This window comes from Pleurodeles waltl, chromosome 1_1 (assembly GCF_031143425.1).
Source record: "Pleurodeles waltl isolate 20211129_DDA chromosome 1_1, aPleWal1.hap1.20221129, whole genome shotgun sequence".
Taxonomy (NCBI): Eukaryota; Metazoa; Chordata; class Amphibia; order Caudata; family Salamandridae; genus Pleurodeles; species Pleurodeles waltl.
Window position 1 is genome coordinate 450,536,180 of NC_090436.1, and position 24,708 is coordinate 450,560,887.

The 24,708-nt window shown below is 43.0% G+C and overlaps 1 long non-coding RNA gene across 1 annotated transcript in view; it reads left to right on the forward strand.

Annotated features, from left to right (window-relative positions):
• Positions 1-24,708, forward strand: part of LOC138279502 (uncharacterized) — a 79,611-nt gene that overhangs the window by 12,548 nt on the left and 42,355 nt on the right. The window contains exon 2 of the long non-coding RNA XR_011200876.1: positions 7,167-7,350. This is a non-coding gene — a long non-coding RNA (uncharacterized lncRNA). The remainder of the gene's footprint in view (positions 1-7,166; positions 7,351-24,708) is intronic.

The window sequence follows — 24,708 nt, forward strand, 5'->3', positions numbered from 1 at the left end:
TTGGTTCCATATTTAGCTCTTTCCAAAGAGCTTTACTTCCATTTTCGTTTGCAAGTTGAACTCTTTTCCAAAGTTTAATATAGGCCCCCTGTCTTGCAATCACTTGATTCACACACCGAAGCTCCAGCCTAATTTGGGCCTGAGATGCTTGCTTGGGAAGATGGAAAAGCGATCTAAAAACGTTCCCAATAATCCCATTCAGGGTGATTGCATCCCTATCCCTCAGGGGTTTTGCTACCGGAATTAACACTTGAAATTAACTTGGCAGCTATCACTTGTAACAGAAGTTTGTAACTGGGGCCATCTAACACTCTTAATAAGGAATGAAAAGCAAGCAACCAGTTATTTCCTTTTCGTACTAAATCCGTTATCTGGGGTGAAAATGACCCCCTCTCATCTAATAGTACCTCCAAGTATCTATATAATGTGACTTGTCCAAGTTTTGAGCCTTGAAGGTACCACTTATATTTTTTCTGTCTTTTGCTGCTTATTTCTATTGTCTGTTTTCTTCTCATTTATAGCTAACCCATTTTATGCTGGAAAATCTGCCAATTTCATTACCAAACGCTGTAATCCAGTGTTCGTGTAATTTAAAAGGACAACATCGTCAGTGTAAAGCAGATTTGAGGTGAAGAGATCCCCAATCTTTGGGGGGTGCGCATTTACCCCATTTTAATATATAGGACAGATCTGATAAAGATTGAAAAGATGGGGCGTGCGGATGCAGCCTCGTTTAAGACCACGTTCAGTCCCCACCTTCCTTGATAGAAAGGTACCATCACCAATTTTCACTCTAATCCATGTGTCAGAATACAGCATCTGCACTGCTTTTAATAATTTTGGAGGGATACCCCAGGAGTTTAATTTTGCCCACAGCAGGCTACACTGTGCCGAGTCAAAGGCGGATTTAAAATCCACAAAACATACATACAGAGGCTGTTTTCTTTGTTTAAATTTACAATAGTGCAGGATAGGATGTTTACTGCTGTTCCAGCCCCCTTTATAAATCCTGACTGATAGATTGATCGGAATAATATTTTTTTGAGCATCCCACGTCTGTAGAACTCCCAACAGGGCCGCCTGCACAGTATTTAGCCTCAGTGTCAGTTACAGTGATTAGCCGATAATTCTCAGGGTTGGAACGATCAACTAGTTTAAAAAATCAGGTGCATAATGGCACCTTTCCAGGAGCATGGGATAGTTTCATGCTCCGATGCACTATTATAGATCATGGCCAACCCCTCTGCCCAGAATCCTGGGTTGGTTTTTTATAAAGCATTTGGGATCCCATTTGGGCCTGGAGCCCTGTTCTGCCTGCTTTTATCAGTAAGTTTTATTATCTGAGGAACGGAGAACATTTGATCATTATCATCCGTAGATCTATAACTGACTAAATTTTCATCCGATTGCAGTCCATGAGTCACTAATAGACTCCCTGTGCAAAGCGCCTCTTCTTTAGTTTATCATTAGAAAATCGTACCAAGATAGCTCATAGATATCTGAACTTGGTATAATTGTAGGTGCCCTGTTTAGGTTATTAATCATTTTCCAGAAGTCCCGAGAGTTCTTTTGTTTGCTTAGTAAATGGGCCTTTGACCCAAAATCTTTCCTTTTTTCTTTATTTTTCTTCCAATATCTGTTTACGGTATTGACTATTTATGACTTTTAAGTCTTTTTGTGTACCAGGCTCATTAAAGTGCTTTTTAGCTAATCTTGATAACCGGTTCCTCTTTTTCCTCAACAATGCAGTGACCACTGTTATTTTCATTATATTTCTATTTATTTCCTTCTCTAACTCATAGTGCAAATGAGATATACGGGGACGGGGTCAGAGAGAAATCTAGCTGCAAATTTCTCCAGGAATAATGACCATAGACTTATTGGTTCATCGGTTAAATCACACCTAATTTGGTTAAAAAGCTCCTCTGAAGTTTTCCCAATAGGTTCGATTGAATCCCCAGGCCACCAAAGCTTATTGTAATTGATTGAGATGAGGTTCCTAGGAGAGGTAATAGCTGGTTTATACGTAGGAACACTTTAATTCATCTCTATACTTTGCAAGCCGTGGTCACTTAAATCTGTCCTTAGAATGCGATAAACGGCAAAAGTGGCAGAGTAACCATTGCATAATCAATTACTGACTGAAATCCCAAAACATAGGTAGGAGAAGGAGGGGTGTCCAGTTGGTATCTCCCATTCAAGATTCTGAGGCTGGACGCCTCCAGATCTTTAACGAAAGCAACCACTTTAGCCTTTCCCCCGCCCCTAACTTGACTTCCCAATGTTTGTCGTGGAACAGACCATATAAAATCCTGATTTACTATCTGTTCCTCTCTATCATATGGTTGCAATAACTTCATGTTAAAATCTCCTGCTATTAGTAGCTCCGGGGCATCAGATTCTTGCATCCCCATCAATACTAATTCCACAAGTTTAGAGGACAATAGCTTCTTGGAGGAGGCTTCTGGGTGTATATAAACATTTATTACCCACAGCGTTCTACCTAACGTCTTATGCCAATCTAGCAGTTTTATTACCAAAATATCAGCATGGTATTCTTGACAGGTTACTCTCAGCCCAACTGCTATAAGGGTCGCCAGACCCCCCTTCGGCCACCCAAATTTCTTCCTTATAGGCTCGGGAGAAAAAACCCTAAGAGCCATCAGTTGTGAAAGGATTTATTGCCTAGGTCTCCTGAAGAAGCACTATTTGAAAGTCTTTTAGCAGGGATAGATTTTTTTGCTGGCTATTGACACTCATCCCGTTTATGTTCCAGGAGCAGATTTTTAATAAGTCATGATGACAGTTAACTTTAGGTAATCTAAATAGCGAGGAATTTTGTCAGGGGTTCACATCATGGTGGAGAGCCGCTGAAAGCCGTCCTATATTTAATTGACCTGGATCATGTCTGTTATCTAGCGTGTAATTTATTGGATGATAAATAGTCAGTGTAAGGTTTCCAGTTGCTGTCCTCAAAATTGAATAGGGTTTACTCTTCCCTGTGAGATCTACCCTGTGGCTAACCGAAACCAAGGGTTCCGGATAGCCGATCAGATGGGGAGTTGTAAGCTCAATTCTCCATTTTTATAAAAACTTTTTTTTCCTTAAGAACCCTGTTGGCAACAGTTGCTGAAGATCAGGTCACCAAGGTGGATTCTTGGTGGGGACTGTTTAGCGTCCGTTCTCCAGTTAAAAATTCTAAGTCTACGGATCGTATATTCTCCAGCGGGGGTATGGCTTGCAGGAGTTTAAGTATATTCCCACAATTTAATGTCTTCTGAACCCCTAGTCCGATATCTCGGAAAGAAGATCGACTTATTTCCATCCAGGCTGATTCCTGCTGGTAGCCCTCTGCTACAGGGTCCTGACCTACGTCACATGACAGTCCTTGCTGAGCACTCAGAGGTATGTGAGGGGCACTATAGCATTCAATGGTAATTTGCCATGATCAAGATCTATTCTTATGCTAACATTCGTAATCGGCTATGTAGAGGGCTTGATAATCCTGCCGCCCTGACAGCATTATTTTGTAAAACGTTTTCATCTGCCTTCCTTCTACAATTCCCTCTTTGACCTTCTTTTTCTTGATTTCCAATTCGGGACCTGTTTTTTGATAATTTCACCCTGCCTCTTGTTGCGCCTGGGTTTCTTCTTCCCCACAACATAGATTCCCCATATCTGATATAACATCATCCTCAGTCACTTTTAAACAAGGGGTAGACACACTTGAGCCTAAATCAGAAGACCCCCTTTTTGAATGTTGAATAAAGGGTACAACTTGGTCGTTACAAGACTACTTCCAATTTTTTAGTTCTTAGTATTTTCCTCTTTTTTTTAAATTAGTATTTTCAGGAATTGGTATATTTTGTGTATCTGCCTCATTAGTCCTAAGTGGACCTTTCAACCTTTTCCTAGCCTTTCTCTGCTTGTTTTCTTTGCCTTTTAGTTTCTGGTGGTTTAGATAGCTGTTGAAGTTGAGTTTTTATAGGCAGGGTGAAGGAAGAAGACTGGGGCAGAAGACGTTGGTTGGATAGCCCACCCTGTGCTCCTATTAAATCATTTACTGGTGACACTGATACATTCATTAGCATGGCTATGATAAACCTTATTTTCACTCTTCTGTTATACTAAGTAACTCTATAAGACCTTTATTATCAGGACAATGACAAACCTTTTGTTTACCAACCTTTATTTCATCCCCTTCTTCCCCTTCACTGTTTCCAACACCGACCTGTTCACCCTTATTTAACTTTAAGTCAATATCTTAACTTTTTGAGGTGGTCAGATTAGCTTTAAAATCCGTCATCAGGGAGTTTATAACCTCAGGAATTGAGGCTAACGTGCAGATGAGATCATGCTCTGTTTCGGCATAGGTCTGGGCTTGTGGGATCAAAGCATTTGAGTCTGCTAATTTTAGGTCAATCCCAGCAACCAAATGCACCATTATGTTCAATAGGTCAACTTGCACATCCATCTTTGAGGATTGATAGGATAAAGCGTCCTAAGTTAGTTGCGAAGTTTTAAAGTCCCAAACTTTGTTTTGGCCTAAAGGACCCTCCTGGGTCTCTTCAAGAGCGGGGTAATCATATTGTGCTAGCATTGGGTCCTTCTCCTTTCGGCTCAGTTTGTCTTGTGATGATGAATTGGGCTGATAATTGGTTGCAGTAATCTGCGCTATATGCAGCACATCCACAGATTCTAATTAAGTTGTTTTTTTGAGTTGCTGAATATGCAGTTACCTTGGCACTTTTGGGAACATATCTGCCATTCATTATATAGACTCCCGCTGCCCGCGCTAGGACTTATGGCTACTTTTTCTGTAGTGTGCAGGGCAGTTTGCTACTGACTTCCGGAATAGCTTTGAGAATCCCCCATGGACTCTTTACCGACCAACATTTTGGGATATTCAGTAGCTATTGACTTCTTATTAATGACATTTACTTCTAGAGGGGTGGAACCTTTAGTCTGCAAAAAGTTAGTGGCTCTATTAAGAGGTGGTGGAGGAGAGGGAGATCTCATAGTCAGTAGTTACAAATCAGTAATCGAGCCCCAGTCATTTCCTTTATTAACCAATGAGTTGCTAATATTTTCTGGGGAATTCTTTACCTCTTCCCCATCTGATTCTATTTCACCTTGATTCCTAAAAGAGTTTATTAAATTCCTACCCGTAGATTCGCTCAGTGTCAGTGAGGTCAAAATATGGGATGACCCTCAAGCTACAGGTGCTTGAAGAGAGGCAAAATCAACCTGGGCATTTGTTGAAACAATTTGACCAGCATCTGGCCCACCATTATTCCCCTTTCCAATTACGGTGCTGCTTTGACTTTTTGTTGGAGAATTGTGAGATGAGAGAGCTGTTTGGTCTTTGGTAGAGGAAAATATTGCTTCCAAGGGGTAGCCAAAAAGTCAAATTTATGAGGCAGTTTTGCTCCCTTCTGAAACATACGCGCGATGGGGGATGTCAGGGTCAAATTCTCTTCCAGTGAGTTTTTTAGTTGCTTTAAGTTCACGGATGGCATAGTAGGCAATTTTTGTTTCCTCTTGTTTCTTTTTGCTTGGGAGAGAGATGCCCTCTTTCCCTGAATGCATTCCCCCTTGCGAAGAATAAATACTTCCTTTGGACTGGGATATCCGCCTATGTTGGCTTTGCTACTTTACAGACTTTGAGTAATATTCAATTGGTAAGGAGGACAGAGGGAAGAGAGAAGGGGATTATGGTTTACTGTGGTTTGTTGTGGCTTGTCACCACTTCTGGTTGCAAACTGCACCCCTAATCTGGAACTGTTCCTGCAATCCTCTGCCTCCATAATTCCCTTAATTTCCACCTGAAGTTCTACCAAGGAAGTCTCACCACTTCCACGCTCAACACACAGGGCCAAGTGTTGCCTCTGTGAGCCTCTGATAGTCCTAACCTACTGGCGCAAGTGGGGCTCACAGGCCTCACAGCAAGCCGCACCAGAACCTGGTCGGGCCGCTTCTGCGGTGAGCCTGGGCTCGCTTTCAGCAGTGGGCCACTATGTCCACTACACGCGCTGTAGATTGGCCTTCCAGGCGTTATCCTAGGGCCTTTTTGGTCGTATGGCCTTTAAATTCTCATGGCCCGGTATTTCCTGTGAATGGCTAGTTCTTTGAGGCTGGATCTTGAAACAGCGGCCAGGCAGTGTTGATATATTTGATGATGTTAATGCTGATTGTCCAGCTGACCATATAGTTGAAATGACCGCTAACCGCCAACCTCCAGAACAGAAACAAGGGTGGAAAATGGCATTTGTGGCAGTCTCTGTAGTGCGGGTAGGTGGTGAGGCGAAGGCAGCAGATGGAAGTGAGGACAGCAAAGGCAGCAAAACAATTTAAATTGGATGTCAAGGAGCGGTAGAATAAAGACACCAGTAGGGCAGATACAGGTAGCTGCAATGCGGGAGAAAGCTGAGGGCAGAAACTACTACTGCCACTATTGCAGAATCAACTCACCGCTTGCTGCCTGCAGCCCTCAAATGCTCTTGATGCAACTCAGTCCAGCTCCAGCGTGACTTCCGAACTCTGTGATTTTCCCCTCTCCCGTACCGCTGCTGGACCGCCTGCCTCCCTTCTGCTGCGCTCGGAGGAGCGGAGGCTCGTTGGGCGGCAAGGTGCCAGAGGAGGGCTGCGATGAATTTGGCAGGCGGACGGAGTAGGAGGAGCTGGGGTCCAGAGGATCGCGGCAGTGGTTCCGGTTCAGCAAGAGGCCAGCGAAGAAACTGGACTGCTGCGATAGTGTCTGTGTTATAAAGACCTGATTAAACTGTTAATTTTACTGAAAATATCATTTAAGCTATTTCATTGATAAATTCAATTGAACCCTGCAAATAAAAACCTGAACAATTAACATGTTTTGACACTGAATGTCACTCCGTCAGGGTTGTGAGAAAAGTAACCAAAAATGTGATATCCCAAAAGGAAATATTTTAAAAATTATGTATATACAAGTAGATTAGTGATACACTCCTGTCTGTTGATCAAAGGTACGCTTTCAGTCTGCTTCTGAGGGCGTTGAGGCATATGCTTGTTTGAGGACGCACATATCTGAAGGTCTCAGAATATTGAGCTTAGTAGGTTAACACGTTATGATTTCTGGATGTGTGACGGGTACATTTTGAATATTTCTAATCTATCTTCCCTTTCTCCAGAGATTGAATAAGTGAGTGCCAACCATTTGGCAATATTGCCATCTGTTAATTACGTTCCAGGAATCTGTGCTTTTCTACATAAATATAAAATAGCTGTTGACACCCCTCATTGAGAGGTTCTCTTATGGAATGACTGTCCTACATCCATGCAGGAAGCCACCAGGCGTAAAGGACTCACAACAAGGTATGTGCCTTGAAATAACTTTGCAACAAATGGTGGTCCAGCATGCAAAGGATACAAGTACTCCTTCAAGCTTAAGAAAACATAGAATGTGTGGCTAGCGGGCAATGTCCTGCTAAGAGTCTTTTCAATAGAAAAAAAATAGTGAGTCATGATATAACAACCATGCTTTCAGTTCTTTTCTGAAGTCTCCTGCAAAATGTTTCCAATGCATATGGATTAATTTGGTTAGCATTAAACTGTGAAATAAACATCAAAGTTAAAACCATTCAGTTAACAGTAAACCTACAGACTAAATTTTATAGCATAGTTATGTATTAGTTGTTGTGACGGCACAGGTATACATAAATATTTGGATCACAGATGCAAAACAAAACCACCAATACTTTCAAAGCAATTTCTGTAACCAGAGGTTTTTGGCACTTTCTGTAAATATATGTAGTGGTGGTCAGGACTTAAGCGAGGTCTACTGTTGCAAATATGCTTCATCAATAAGTATACAATCACTACTGGAAAACAATTGATGTTGGCTTGAAGAAAATACATACTCTTTACCTGCATGGTTGCCCTATCTCCATAATTCTTTTAGTTTAAAGTTTAACATTTTGTTTTATTTTTTATTTATTTTTTGCTTTAAATTGCCATTTTGGGATTCTATCTATTGTGCCATCCCATGGCGCATTTAAAATCGCACTCTAGATCTATTCTAAATCCCTGAGGGATTTGAGTATGGTTCTTATTTGGTTGAATCCAGAATTCAGGTTTATTACTCATAGTGTGTATGTTCCTTGCATACATTTCTACTTCAGCATTTTGGGTTTTTGTTAGGAAATGTCATGGAAGGCAAATGGATCCCTTCTCCAAAATCCTTTGGCCAGATTTGCCTTTAACTCTGCAACCTCTGTAGGGAAAACAATGAATGATGTGCACCCAGTTTAGGATGCCCATGTGTAAGTGGAGTCGTAAAGTAAGGACATTCGATAAGGCTGTCGGATAAATGATTCTGCACATGTGGAGATTTGCATGGCCAGTGCTTCGGGGGACCCTCCTTTTCTTTATTCCTTCAAAGAGAATCCCTCCATTGTATACATGTATAAAAACCCACATCTAATTTTCTTATTTCTTTTTAAAATGTTTTGTATTGTTTGAAATCTAGATACATCATATAACTGACAAAAACAGCACAGAAATAAAAGTAATAATCTGTGTACACAGCAAGTGCAACAGAATGATGATTCAGAACAGTAGTTGATGCTGTACAGTACAACTTTCCTAAACATTACACACCTGTCTGCTCACATCTTGTCCCTCCCTGATATTTCATGCCACATCCTGCAGTGAGTGGCCAGGTCCTAGTCTTACGGCCAGAAACCTCTGAATCTTATTTGCTAATACTCTATCTTTTGAGCAACAGGTTAATCACACCATTAAAACCTGTTATTGGAAAATCCTTTCTTTTCTTCAGAAGGAACTCAGAATTTTGGTGATTGTGGCCTTATTCACATCTAAACTGGATTACTGCAACGCCCTGATGAGCATTAGCAAAGGGTCCCTTTATAGGTTACAACTGATTCAGAATGCCATGGCTCGCCTTGACTTATCTCCCACACTAAGCATCTGCCAGTAGCAACTTGAGGCAGCTGCACTGGCTACCTGTGGAAAAGCACATTATTTTTAAGGCACTCTGCCTCACACACAAGGCTCTTCTCTTGGAAGGTTGCAAATATCTTTGTTCATTTCTGCAGCAGCATGCGCCTAGCCGTCCACTCAGATCTTCTAGTCTCAATTTAATTTCAGTGCCCCACTGCCAAAAGGCCAGATTGGGAGACAAAACCTTTTCAGTAGCGGCTGCGAAACTATGGAACACTCTTCCGCTGCCCATCAGGAAAGAAGACACGCAACTGTCTTTTCGAAAGCAGCTATAAACGTGGCTTTTTTTCTAGCTTGGGCGAGCTCCATTTGCTGGTCTTGCCTTTCCAGGGGTTTCTTTAGGGAATCACTTGCTTCACCCACTCCTCAGCGCTACAGCCGGAATGCGCTTTATAAATATAAATACAAAAATACATCATCCTACACCTTCCCAGACTAATGCACATGAAGGAGAAATAAAACAGCCATTTTACACCTTACATTGAGGCACTCAATATCAAGCTCATTCCAACCCAGGCTTCAACCTGGAATCCTGATATTGTTGCACTAACATCTGTTTTCATATACATAGTGACAATCCACCATTCCATTCATTCAAGGAATCTTCCATCAGGTGGGTCAGACAATGCTTGAATCTTTGCTTAAAGTGCTTGAATCGGCCATCCACCCCATTGAGTCCTCAGCAAGCCGCTCATCAGATCATACCTCCTTCATACACACTTTGTCCGCAATAGCCCATTCCACCATATCCTTGAGCCAACCTGTAATAAAGGGTGGGCAACTGCAAATCATAGCATAGCTATTCTTTAAGCCAAAACCAGACCAAGCTCTAATTGTCTTTTACAGGTTACCTGTGACGCACCTAGTCATATGTAATGAAGAAATTACATACCTGCTCAACTGTAATAACTTATTACAGTTCAGTACTGATGTCACGATGATGAAACCATGCCTTCTGCCAGTCAGCATCCAAAGTTGAAAGGCAGGTCATGGAGCATAATTAAAGATGCAGTTTAAAAAAAAAAAAATGAAACATTGCTTTGGTCTGTTTTTCTAGAAGAATAGTGATAAGTGGAACAGTAAGATATTTATGAAACGTTTTTCCGTGCATGCCTTTATTAGAAAATATAGACTCACCCTGTATGCTTATACACATTCTGAGCTGCAGTGTTTTATTTTTTTAAATTTTTTTATCTGACTTGTATTAAACTGATTCTAATATCTTAAAAGCAAATATCTACAGCTTGTTTGGTGTTTAGGCTTGCAATAGTGATTCTACTTGTATTCTCACTTACAAAGATGCGATATCTTTAATGCAAAACAGCAATGCACCAAGGATTTAAGTAATTTATGGGAAAGGAAAAAAGTTTCCTTTTCTGTATGTTATAACTCCGTTGTTCCCAACCTTTTGACTAATGTGGACCCCTGCTTTATCATTACTGGAACCTGGGGGACCCCCATTGAATCATTATTGGAATCCGGGACCCCCTACTGAGTCATTACTAAAAGCTGCAGACCTAATCTGTTAAGATAAATTAATTTTCTAAGCAGTCGCAGACCTCTGGTGGAGGCTTTGCAGACCCCCAGGGGTCCCCGGACCACAGGTTGGGAACCACTGTTATAACTATATTGTGACCTTATACAGGAACACTGCCTTCAGCCTTGTTCCTCTACATGGTAACGGAAGTCCTCAGTGATTTGCAATGTCCTTGTAATCTACAGTAGGAAGAGCTTTCCCATATTTGCCTTGCCCATGAACACACTGCCTAGGTCATTCTAAATGATTGACAATTAGACTTTCAGATTCAAAATGGTCAACTTGTGTTCAATGGAGTACAGCTTGTATTTTATGGCCTGTAAGCTCAGTCAACCCTTTTTTGGTACTGCATGATCCTGGTAATCAGTTGCAGCAGATATTTCCATTGGCATTGTAGTTAAATTTTCCGTGCTGCTATTGTGTGTTGGTAGAGCTTGCTAGTTCACGAGGAACAGGATAGTAGATCAGATGGTAAGTGGGAGGCAGAAGTAGATACCACAATGTGGTCGGATTGTTTTCCTGAAGTGAGCACTAACAGGGACCACTGAGCTCCCTAAATAAGAATCACTAGCAATCAGTGCTCATTGTATTTAGTCTGCAAGAGAGTGTAGGCAGTTCAAGAATTCTTGAATCTGAGTTGAGATGGAAAGCAGTTCAGGGATTAATAATACTACTGACATGCTCAGGCGAATATCCTTAAACTCGAGCACAGCAGTGGAAAAAATAATAGTTTTAAAATAAGGGCCACTAGCTTATAACCAATTCCGTTATTGGTGATTGTGTAAGAAGTGCAAACGTCGGATCATGCAAATAACCTGCAAGCAGGAAAGACAAGGGAGCACTATGTCATATAAACAGATTATTAAGCTATCAAAAAGCTCTGTTCAACAAAATGGAGGATTCTGAAACCTTTCCTCCAAATATACTATGTTGTATTTCTTAAGTAACATGAAAGCTATTTGAAATCTAGTGTGAACAGCGTTAGTTTGGCAACAAACTGCAAAGATTAAAATGGAGGTATGCTGAACATTGTGGGTATGAATGGAAACAAAGGGGTAACTGCCCAAGAGCTCACTCTGCTTTTAGTAGACTACGGAGGTTCCTGTATATGGCAGATATGGACTGCAAGGCTTGGCAATATCAAAAGATTTAGGAAGAAATGTGTAAAACTACACCTGCTGGGATAATTCACCATCATTCAAATTCAGATGGAGTGGTTGATCTTGTGTGCGGCTCATCTCTGTCACTGCAGTAGGGTGCAAGGGATCAGTGAATGTTTGTGAACATCTGCGCCCCAACAAGTTTGAATTATCACACTTTCCTTCAATATACATGAGCTCCGTAGACAGCCCTTTGGATCCGCTAGTTCACATTAAAGAAACACATCAACAGTATTAGCAATAGCTTAGTTGCATGGGAGATTAAGAGTTGACTATCACTTACGTCAACAGGTGGGGAGACCCAGGTGGGTTTCCCCTTTCAAGCACCACCCAAGGCACCTAATCTACAGTTTGGGGTATCTCTAAAAATTGGGCACCACTTGAACTGCTGCCAGTATGAAAAAATACTGCGGGACTTGAGTGGAAACACATTAATCTGACTTATCAGTGAGTATGTGTGTGGTGGGAATCCTGCAGCCATTTTGATAATGATCTTGTATTCTATATCACAGTCGAAATAACTGCATCTCTCCCAGGCTTTTATTCCAGTGTGCAATATGGGAATGTAGCATTTGTAGAATGCAATGTTAGCATAATGAGTGTTTAGTTTTAACCATGCATGTTCATTTGTACATACTTCAGCTGCATGTCAGTTAGAATTGCTAATATACACACTATGCTTTAAAGTGTTAATTCTAAAATGCCTAGTCTATAACGTGATAGTTTTTCCAGTCAGTGTAAAAGATTGCCCGAAGGATTATCACCTCTAGTCGCCGTGTAATTCATAATTTAGTTTCTCAGTTAATTAAAACCTTAACAATTTTGCCATTTTACATGATAAAAAAACATTCTAAAATAAATTAAGATTTTTACTACGAAGTGATTAAATGTAAATTAAAAAGTTAAAAAGAAAACAATTTTACGATTTAGTTTTCCTGAGATAAGTAAATCTTGTAAAATGTCTCACTTGTAGTAAAAGATATACAGGCCAGGGGTTCAAAATGTTTTAGATGGAAGCACATCACTTTATTACTGTCCTGGACTTAAGATATATGGTAAATACTGCGACTACCCGACCCACTGGAGCTAACACGATTGATCTTGAAACCTTTTCAGACTTGGGGATAAAAAATAAAAAAAAGGGCTGATAGTGCCCTATGTGCGGGCCAGTACCATGAACCAATTGGTCTATGTACAGTTGAAGTGATCTCTGTGTGACCTGGGGGAGTTGATTAGACATGCTATTTTGGTCGTGGCCTACTGGTGCTACAAACCCGAACATCCCTTTTTTTTGCATAGCATGTTTCAGGAACTTGACAAACGTACAGTTTAGCTGGGGATCGTGCGGGTTGAAGCAGGCCACTATGGCTCCCCCTACAGGTCGTCATAGCTCCATCAGTGAACATCCTCTTCAGAAGGCCTAACAGACCCGGACAGATGCAGATTGAGTAGTAGATCTTCCTTTTGACATGAACTGCGCATTAATGTTCCTCTATAACAGAGCATTGATCGAGGTTGTCAAGTTGCCTAGTCGCATTGTCATAAGTTCAAGTTTCATGTGAGGTGCATAGGTGGTGAAGAAATAGGCAGCCGCTTCCAGTTTGGTATAGTATTTTATGGTCATCCACGCATGAAACCAGGCACTAAATTTGGCTTTATCTTCAATAACTGAAAGCAGTTTAGTGGCCTTATTAACCCCTCTTGAAAATGAATTGTATGTTGGTGCTACCTCCCACAGATCCAGTGGGAAGCAATTTGGATGAGAACTGTTAGCAGAGGACGGACTGATGGGTCATATGGCTGTTTGTCCAGGAGAGAGAAAGCATACATTAGTGCTGGGGTTCTTTGCGCAAAGTATCTCCTCTGTTGTCTTAAGGATCCCAGGGCATCTAAAATTACTCCAAGATATTTATAGTATGGCACCACCTCTAACGAGACGTTACTTAAGGCCATCAGTGATCTGATGGTGTACCTGCAGCCTAAACACATTATTTTTGATTTAGCCACATTGATTTCCTGCTGGTTGGAATGAACATAATTAGCCAGAAGGATTAGGGATCTTTGTAACCTGACCTTGGTGCAACTGAGCAGTACCAGATCATCCGCATATAGTAGATGTCAGTGAGATCCCTCCCATGTGAGGTGGGTGAATGTTTCCTGCGTACAAAGCTGGGGTCAGGTCAGCCATAAATAAGTTAAACAGGTGTGGGGCGAGCACACAGCCTTGTTCCAGACTGAGGGTTGTGGGGATTTTCCTTGAGAGCCTGGTACCATCTCTGATCTTTATGCGTACCCATGTATCTGAGAATAAAGCAATTATTGCATGGGGGTGGCAGAAGACCCCATAGCTTCAGCTTGCTCCAGAGCAGGTGTCTAATCGGTTGAAGGTGAGGCCGACAGCGCCGACACCCTCGCTCCACTTAGGAAAACCACCAGCACCCGCAGCAGCAAGAAAGCCCGCTGTTCACCGCAGACCTTCAGGCCTCCAAGCGGGAATGCCGAAAAGCCGAGAAGATCTGGCGCCAAGAACAAACAGAAAACAACTACACCACCCTCAAATCCACCATCCACAAACCTCACCAGCTCATCCGGACCACCAAAAGATCTTTCTACAAAGAACAAATTAACAACACACACAACAGCAAGGAACTCTTCAGCATCATCGAGCAACTCACCAACCCGAAGTCCTGCTCTGCCGAGCCCCCCCTCTCGCAAGACCTCTGCGACTCCCTCGCCACATTTTTTCACCGCAAGATCACAAATCAAATCATTAACATTTATAAAGCGCGCTACTCACCCGTGCGGGTCTCAAGGCGCTAGGGGAAAGAGGGGGGGGTTACCGCTGCTCAAAAAGTCAGGTTTTTAGGAGTCTCTGGAAAGCGGAGTGGTCCTGGGTGGTCCTGAGGCTGGTGGGGAGGGAGTTCCAGGTCTTGGCCGCCAGGAAGGAGAAAGATCTCCCACCCGCCGTGGAGTGGCGGATGCGAGGGACGGAACCGAATGCGAGGCCAGAGGAGGCGGGTGGGGACGTAGAAGCTGAGGTGTCGGTTGAGGTATTCCGGTCCCTTATCGTGGAGGGCTTTGTGTGCGTGGGTGAGAAGTTGAAAGGTGATACTTTTGTTGATTGGGAGCCAATGCAGGTGTCTCAGGTGTGCGGAGATGTGGCTGTTGCGGGGTACGTCGAGGATGAGGCGGGCCGAGGCGTTTTGAATGCGTTGCAGGCGATTTTGGAGTTTGGCGGTGGTCCCAGCGTAGAGGGTGTTGCCGTAGTCCAGTTGGCTTGTGACGAGGGCGTGGGTCACGGTTTTTCTAGTGTCGGCGGGGATCCAGCGGAAGATCTTGCGGAGCATGCGGAGGGTGAGGAAGCAGGCGGAGGACACGGCATTGACTTGCTTGGTCATGGTGAGAAGAGGGTCCAAGATGAAGCCGAGGTTGCGGGCGTGGTCTGCGGGGGCCGCTGCGGTGCCGAGGGCCGTGGGCCACCAGGAGTCATCCCAGGCGGACGGGGTGTTGCTGAGGATGAGGACTTCTGTTTTTTCAGAGTTCAGCTTTAGGCGGCTGAGCCTCATCCAATCTGCGACATCCATGGCCGCTTCTCACCGCCGTCCCCCACCACTGTCAAGGCTGACTCCAACGCACTCATCCACACAAACATCCTGAGTGCCTGGACCCACACCAACGACGAGGAAACCACCAAGACCATGAGCACCATCCACTCTGGTTCACCCGCCGACCCCTGCCCTCACCAGGTCTTCAATAAAGCCAGCCAAATCATCGCTCCCCAGCTCCGGACCATCATCAACAGCTCCTTCGAGATCGCCATCTTCCCGGAGAGCCGGAAACACGCCGAAGTCAACACCCTGCTCAAAAAGCCCAAAGCCGACCCCGAAGAACTCAAAAACTACCGTCCCATCTCCCTACTCCCCTTCCCTGTGAAGGTCATCGATAAGATAGTCAACAGCCAACTATCTTGCTTCCTGGAGGACAACAGCCTACTCGACATCTCCCAGTCCCGATTCCGCAAGAACCACAGCACCAAGGCCACCCTTATCGCTGCCACCGACGCCATCAGGAGCAGGCTCGACAAAGATGAAACCGTTGCCTTTGCAGCCTTCGACACCGTCTGTCACCACACCCTTCGCACACGCCTCCACAATGCTGGAATCCACCACAGAGCCCTGGATTGGCTCACATCCTTCCTCTGGCAAAACCCAAAGAGTCCGCCTCCCCCCGTTCCTGTCAAAAGCCACCAACTCCATCTGAGGAGTCCCCCAGGGATCCTCACTCAGCCCCACCCTCTTCAATGTCTACATGCCACTGCTCGCCAACATCGTCTCGTATGCGGATGCCGCTCAGCTGATCCTCTCTCTCACGAAGGACCCCACAACCACCAAGACCAAGCTCCACACCGGACTTCACGCCATCGCCAACTGGATGGAGGCAAGCCGCCTCAAACTGAACTCTGAGAAGACCAAGATCATCATCTTCGGCTCCAACAAAGCAGCATGGGATGAATCCTGGTGGCCTGCCACTCTGGGAGCTGCCCCAACGCCCACCACCCACCCACGCAACCTCCGCTTCATACTGGACTCATCGCTCACTATGACCCAGCAAGTCAACGCCATCTGATCCTAATGTTTTAACACCCTTTGCGTGCTTTGCAAGACCTTCAGATGGATCCCCGTTGAAACCAGAACGGTCACCCACGCCCTCGTCAGCAGAAGACTGGACTACGGCAACGCTCTCTACGCGGAAACAACGGCCAAGCTCCAGAGAAAACTTCAGCGCATCCAGAACGCCTCAGCACGACTCATCCTCAACCTCCCTTGCCACGAACACATCTCAGCCCGCATCAGAGACCTCCACTGGCTCCCCGTCAACAAAAGGATCATCTTCAAACTCCTGATCCAAGCTCACAAGGCTCTCCACAACGCTGGACCTGCCTACCTCAACGAGCGCCTCAACTTCCACATCCCGACACGCCAGCTTCGCTCCACCAACCTCACCCTTGCCACTGTCCCCTGCGTCCACAGACCCCAACCGGCGGCAGATCCTTCTCCCACCTTGCCGCCAAAACCTGCCACTCCCTCCCTGTCGACCTACATCTGACCCAGGACCTCCTGACCTTCAGGAAGCGCCTCAAGACCTGGCTCGTCAAGCAGTAGCACCCTTCCCCCAGCGCCTTGAGACCCTGCCGGGTGAGGAGCGCGCTTAACAAACTACTGATTGATTGACCTTAATCTATAAAGCCAAGATCTAGTTTCCTGTGCTGCCATCTGCTCTGCTCTACCAGAAAGGAAGTTAAGATGGTAGTCACGGTACCCACCCTTTTCCAAAAGCCTGCTTGGTTAATTGGAACGATTTTATGTTTTTCTGACCATGTTAATGCCACAAGGAGCAGGGTGACATAATTTTTTGCCTCAACGTCGATAAGGGTGATTAACCTGTAATCGCCGGGTTGTGTCTGTTGCCTCCCTTGAGATTGGATTGATTAAATAGCCTTGACAGCTCTCAAAAATGGCGTGTCCTAGACTTACTTCCTGTATAAGGTTAGCACTTCTGACCAGAAGACAGCTTCTTCAATAAAAATGGCTTGTGGATGGCCATTTGGCCCAGGGGCTCCTTCACAATGGGCCTTAAGAAGTGCTCGGTATGTCCAGTCAGTGGACAGAGTGAGTTTGATCGTCTCCCCGCCGTCCAGCTGGAGGATGTTTCCCCTTACGGGTGTCAATTATGGCAATGGGGGGGGTGGGGGAGTTCCACGTGGGTGGCACGTTGCTGTGAAGATTATCTTGATATAACACACCCAGTTATTTTCAGGGATATTTCAGTTGTTAGAGTTCCCTTGGGTGTTTAGATTGCCCCAGAATTTCCTGCAGTTTTTCCCTTTTGCGGTATGTATTAATTTTGAGAGCTCTTACCTTTGGCCTTTTATTTGCGTATTTGTTTTTTATACTCTTTCTTTGAATTCTTCAGTTGTTCCCACAGTCTGATTGCCTGGGTGAGCCTTCAGGTGTCTTACCAGCTTCCTTTAAACTTTTTTAAGGAGTTGGGCTTGTTTTGAAACGCGGGCTGGGGTGATTCACCGAATTGGCTGTGGTAGGTTGAGAGGAGAATGCTGGTCAAGTATTTTCACTTGGACCTCGTCACAGGCATCCATTACAAGTCTGTGGTTTTTAAGGCTCTCCAACATCTGCAACTTTGCTGATAAAGATAAGGCTCATATTGTGTCAGAGGACCAACGTAGTCTGTTGAAGCTCGTTCACTCTATTGAACCCACTTGTACTGGAGCAGGTTTGTGCACAGGCAAGGAGGACCTTAGGGTGAGTATTTGGTAGGAATGGTCACTAGATGTGGTGTATTTTATTTTAAATTGCCGTACCAAAGAGATCCGAGGCAGTGTGACTAGGGTGTAATCTAAAATGGACCGTGAATTGGGGCCGTGGAAGGTGTGGCTTGGGGGAGGGGGGGTCACCTGGGAACCTTCTGTTTAGGACCCATCATTTGAGGTTTTCCAGTGATATCACCAACTGTACACCCTGATGATCACAATGAGTGAAGTTCGATGAAACCTGTCGGGACGTTCCAGTAAGAGTTGTCGCCACTTAGTATTTTGTCTTCCACTTGTGCCATAATTAAATTCAAGTCGAAGTCTCCTGTCAGAATGATGTCCCACTCGGGGTGGGTCTGACGGTAGTATGAAATGATTGCTATTAACTTTTTTATTGCAGTACATTTGCGGGAAAAGCAGGGGTGTATGTAGGCGTTAACCAACAACATCGTTGGCCTATTGTTAGAAATTCAGTTGCAAAGTTTGAGCACATGGGCGTCTTGGTCTTCTTGCGGCAGCTCTTCGTGTCCATTTTCAGGGTTAATGAAAAGTAAACTGTTAGACCCCCACTTGGCTTTCCGTGCTGATTATGCATGACTGTATTTATTTCAAAGGATGTGAAACCCGACAGCGGAAGACCCTGTTGTGACCAGGTTTCCTGCAGTGCAATTATATCCCTGTTAAACAGTAAAATATGGCAACAAGACTGCATATACAATCAATAAAAGAATCAAAATCACAGTGCATGGAATATTGATATTAGTTAATAGATGGTGATGCATATAGTCCCAAATGCTCAACATTTTAAAACTCTTGCTTGAATGTCCATCTAAAGAGTGGACAAGGAGCTCTTTCTTACCAACCTACTACATCATACTCAGCATTACAGGAGAACACTGGCAGAGAGGGGTTCCAACACACATGAAAAAAAAGTTAGACTACTACATTGAGTTATTAGTACTATGGCATAGTAGTGATGAGATTGGCTTTATCCAAGTAGCTTGACGAAAGTGCCAGGCCTCTGGGCAAAGACCATTTTGCAAATGCCGAGACGCAGAGCAAGCCAAAGAATGGTCAGTCTTGTGCTCATTGGTGGATCTGTTGACCTTGTTATTGTGCTGTGACTCAGGGATCATCCGTATGTTAGGAAAACATGCTGTATTGCACACCTAGCTCTAAGCTTGGTCATCTGCATTTGAGCTGACCTCATTACTTTCAATTGCTATTTTGTTAGTGGCAAGCAAACAACTTTGCAGTCTCTACTGGTCATCAAGATCAGCACCCTAGCAATTGACATGATGCTTTACTTGGGTGACTGCAGTTTTCACACTGCCCTCTAGATAAACTTATTTTTAATGATCTTTACCATAGCAGCTTAGTGTCCATTCAGATTACATATAGACACATTGCCTAATGTACGAAATGTATTGCCTTTCCTTGTCCACACGATTATGAGGTGCAAATCCTTGAACTTTAAGGGGCACACCTCTGTTTATTCTCTATAAATACCTAAAAAAAAAAAAAAAAATCCTGCTTATCAGGAGAAAGCCCAAGAGCTGAGGAAACTCAATTTCATGTTGACAAATCTTTTATCATGTGATCCTCCATTGTTTACATCTATTCAAACAAAAAAACAGTGTGGGGGCGCACACTGCCTTCCTTCCCAGTACTCAGCTTACTCTAATGCAGTGGTTCCCAACCTGTGGTCCAGGTACTCCGGGGGGGTCCACGAAGCCTCCTCAGACGGTCCACGACTGCTTAGAAAATTGGCTTCCAGTAATGATAAAGTGGAGGTCCACAGAAGTGAAAAGGTTGGGAACCACTGCCCTAATGCATCATGGTAAATGTAGTGCATGATAACTTGCTTCAGTTGAAAGTCTTTAGTTTTTCGCCAATGTTGGTGCAGCCAGTGTGTGTATCTCAGATGTGTGTTTCAGGATAGTTTTCCTACTTCAGTAGAGCTATGCATTTTTTTGGAGGTACTGGAAATGCTGCCCAAAGTCTTTTCAGGGCTCTGTACAACTCACTGGACGCAAGTGCATCAGCCAGACCTGTCAGCTCATTCACTCAAGGGAGTCTTTTAATTAAAAGAAAAAAGCGGCTGGGAGCTCACTACCTCACCTCTTAGCTCTCAGAGCACCCCAATGCATCATGGTAAATACAGGGCATGATAACGCTCCAGTGACAGTCTTTAGTTTTTCACCAATATGGATGCAATCAGTGCTGTGTATCTCTGAACATGTTTCAGGATAGTTGTCCTTTAGTAGAGAGCAACACAATCTTTTTGGGGTGTTTGAAAAGCTGCCCAAAGACTTCTCAGGTCTCTGTACCACTCACGGGGCGCAGGTGCATCAGCAGGAGCTCGTCAGCTCATTAGTTCGAGGGAGCCCTTTTAAAGTAAGAGGGTGGGAACACTGCCTAACATCCCAGTTCTTCGTTCACCCCATTGCATCATGGGAAATACAGTGCATGATAACCCTTGATTCAGTGACAGTCTAGCTTTTCATCAATGTTGATGTGTGCAGGTCCCCATTACATTCACTTAGTCCTCAGTATGGATCTTTATCTAAAAGTGGATGTAGAATCCTCAAGCTGGACTGACAGTCACTTAATTTACAACTGAGTCCTTTTTAGAGTCAAAGAGAATTCTTAATAGTTTAAAATAATTTATTGAAGAATTAATATAATCTTTATTGATCAAAATTCTCAAGTTACAGAATCCTACATTAAGAGTGTCCTGAATCGGTCCCTACTCTATTCGTCTTCATCCCACAAATGTAATATGTCTGAATAATTATGTCAACTTAGCCTAGGAAAGATTACATTAACAAAGATTCTCGCCATTATCTGTCTCGTGCTTACAGGTATCATAATATTCTGAAACAATTTATCAATTTTCTCTAAGGCTCAATAGAATCTCTTCAGTGGAATAAATACTCTGTTTTATCTAACTGCTTGACAACTAGACAGTTCCTATGCACTTTTCTAAGCTCAATCCTACTCCCTTAAGTATCAAGCTCAGTATGGTTTCTCCAAAACATCACCCCCACACCCATATCATTCAGATAATGTTCTTGAATTACCTATCCTCTAAGCTCAAGTGGCAAGTATTAGTGGTCAGTTACAGTGCTCATCTCATCTGTCAGCTCTCTTCTGGTCTGCTATGCTCACTTGTTTTCTGCTGTCAATGATGATGCTCCCCCACCTTTCCCTAGGACATTTTTTATAATCAATCGATAAAATAATTATCATTTTTCGATATGTTGAAACATTGAACAATGCTTTGTCTTGTTAGATGGCGAGGATCGGATACAACCGCTTCCTTTCTCATACGCCTCAAATTCTATAAGAACAAATTTTTCATACATGAGTATAACGCCTGCATAATTCACACCATTCATGTAATGTTAATGTTTCCAATCTTAAATCAATGTTTACTTTTCTAAATACATGTTAAATAATTTACTTCAAAGGTCCAACACGTCCCTTCTGTCACATGGCTCCCATGTTTGTTAAAGGGGTGGGTCACTAGTTGAGGTTTGGACCACTTGTTCTTCAAATCCAACAGTTTTTGGACCCGCCCAGAATTCAGAGTTGAAATGTAATAGTCCTTGAATAACTGCTTTATTTAAAGTGACAATTTGTTCTTCAGAAAGAAAAGATCAGTATAGTTCTATTAATCCAAATATTCTTTATTATGAGGTTTTAGAAAAACAGCCGACTGAAGGCCTGGGGCTTTCTCAAGGTTCTGATTACAACAGACAGGAGTAACTCTCATACATTGTCAAATACATTTTCAAGCTGCATTGTCAAATGAATACATCATTTTGCATTAAGTATTGTTTTCATTTTAATTCCTGGGCTTAATCCCAAAGGGATACAGGACATCTGTTCACTGAAGGAGTGTAGGGGGCAAAACATGTGTTGGCTGTTTTTCTAAATCTGCATAATAAAGAATAGTTGGATTAATAGAGCTATACAGATCTTTTAATGCTGAAGAACAAATTGAAGAAGTCACTTTGAATAAAGCCATTATTCAAGAACTATTAAAAATCAACTGTCAATTCTGGGTTGGTTCACTTTTTCTAAATACATGTCAGCGCATTAGGCAGGTTAGTAGGTGGGTATGAGTGCATATAGTACTGGTTCTATTGTTTTAAAGAAAGATGTAATTTCATAGTTCAGAAAGAGGTTATGGAATAAACATTTTTTTTTTCTCAAGTGCCAGTCTAGCATGTTTTGCGTGTATTGCTGCATGGATTAGACAGAGTTCAGAGCATGCTTTTAAATGTTGAAGCAACAGATTTTAGGCCTAGCAATTCATTCTCATGTTAGTGATTAAAATTATGATTCTTAATTTTCCATTGGTGCCTTATCATTGGTGACATTATGATAAACCTGTGGTCATTGACAAAGTAAATGGGAATTGACAAAGTAAATGGGAGTAAATGGTAGTCAAAGGTGGAATGCAGAAAGGGTGGTGAAATGCAAAGATGTCATGCGTCCCAATCAAGGCACCAATCAAAGGAGCCTAGCTGGAAGTACCTTGTGCACGAGTCCAGCCAGACCTGCCGGAGGAATCCTGTCACCAACCAAATCCATTTAAGCATTGAAGCACCAGGATGGATATACAGTAGTTGCCACACAAGGCGCTCACCCTTCCATTAGATAGGCATTTAGGTCTTGAGTTTTATGCTCTATTCATCTGTTCCGTTATTTAATGTGTAGTTTATTTTGTGTTTATTAGTTCTTGACTGTTTTTCGTGTATTTTAATATTGATAAAGGGTGCTGCATTACTGTTTTCTTGGTTTGTGTTGTAAAGGAAAGAGTGATGTAATGGTCTGTCCTATGCCACCTGCATTCATCACTCTGGAATAGAATGATGTCAGTGAAGAATATTGGTGGTTGATATACAAGATAGTTGCTAACAGTTGAAGAAGGGAAGCAGTGAGGGAACCCTACGGGTCTTTGTGGCAGCTCTGTTTATGCTTCCTTAGTTAATACACAAACTTCATTTTACCTCTTTACTGAGTTTTTTTGTCCTCACGCCGATCACTATGGAGACTGTGGCAGATGTTCAGATGGTGGGGGCCACACAGAACAAATAATCAAAGTGGCATATCTTGCAATTGTACTGCCATCTGGATTGATTGCCACATCACACAAGCCTCTGATGCCTTGAGGAAATGATCAGAAGGCAAACACACCTCTGCTTTCATCTTGTAAAAATGAGTACATAGCTAATGCAGTACAATGGGCAAACATACAAGCCCTTGACGAACTAAGGGCTATAACAATCCTTAAGAATCCATTTAACATATCCACTCAGTCAACAGTTTGCTTCAGCTGTAAACTCAGGTGATTGTAATACAAACTAACTACTGGCTATGATAATACCATGGAAAGTGGCAGTCATCTAGAAGCAGGCAGTCCGATTGGTTTCCAGGGCCCTTCCTTCTTCAGGGCTTCTCCCCTTCCTTTTCAGCTGATAGGATTTAGTACCACAGGTTTCTCTTCACTCATAATGGAGGAATCCACACTAGTAAATCCGTTTTGCACTTCACTGGCTACCAATCTTTCTGATCTGCCTAGTACATATGGTCATTCATTCCAACACTCCATACCTTCTCATCTTGAATACAGAAATCTATTCCCAATAGTATTCTTTGATCTTCAGTCTGCATCTTCTACAGGTTCGAAGGGACTTTAAAGCTAAGTTGGGTGGTCGCTCTTTCACTTTTCTCACTACTAAAGCGTGGAATGTCCTGACCTTCGGATTCTGAACCATCCCATTGCAGTCAGTATTTACACAGAAGCTCAAAAAAATCTACAGTCTATGGATTTTTTTCTGCACGCCTGTCTTCCCTTCCAGAACTGTGCGCCCCTACAGCTGATGTGTGCCCTTTAAAAATTCACATGTAACGTAACATTAGGTACTAAAAAAAAAGAAGCACTACAGTTCACCTCATTCACACCTTGAAAAAGTGGAAATGTTGCTGATGGAATACCACAGAAGCCATTGTTTACTCATACCCATTGTTATTAATCCAGTCATAAACAGCCTTGGAAATAAATCGGCAACTCCGTTTTAGGAAAAACATCAAGCTCAGGTAATGTGATAGCAATGGTTGTAACAAATAAGATGACATATGTATACATGGCAACTCTTTTCAGAGTCAACAGCCTGTTTTTCCAGAGTCAACCATTGTACCTCACAGGCAAGTGGCTTAACTACAATGATAAAAATGAGCAGCTGCAAGGGCACCCCTCACTTGTACCTCAGAAAAATTAAAATGCAGCTAGTAGAATACTATCTACGCTACTGTATTCAGTCAAACACGTTCTGAAGAATCTACTCCTGGACAGCTGTAGAAGTTAGTATAGGGGTGTAGGAAGTTGGCGCTGTATATACTATCTCAGTGAGAGATAGTGTGCACAGTCCAAGGATTCCCCTTAGAGGTTGATAGTGGCAAAATTAGATGATACTAATGCTCTATTCTGTGGTAGTGTGGTCGAGCAGTAGGCTTATCAGAGGGTAGTGTTAAGCATTTGTTGTACACACACAGGCAATAACTGAGGAACACACACTCAAAGACTTAACTCCAGGCCACTAGGTTTTTATATAGAAAAATATATTTTCTTATATTAGTTTTTAGGACCACAAGATTCAAATTTTAGGTAAGTA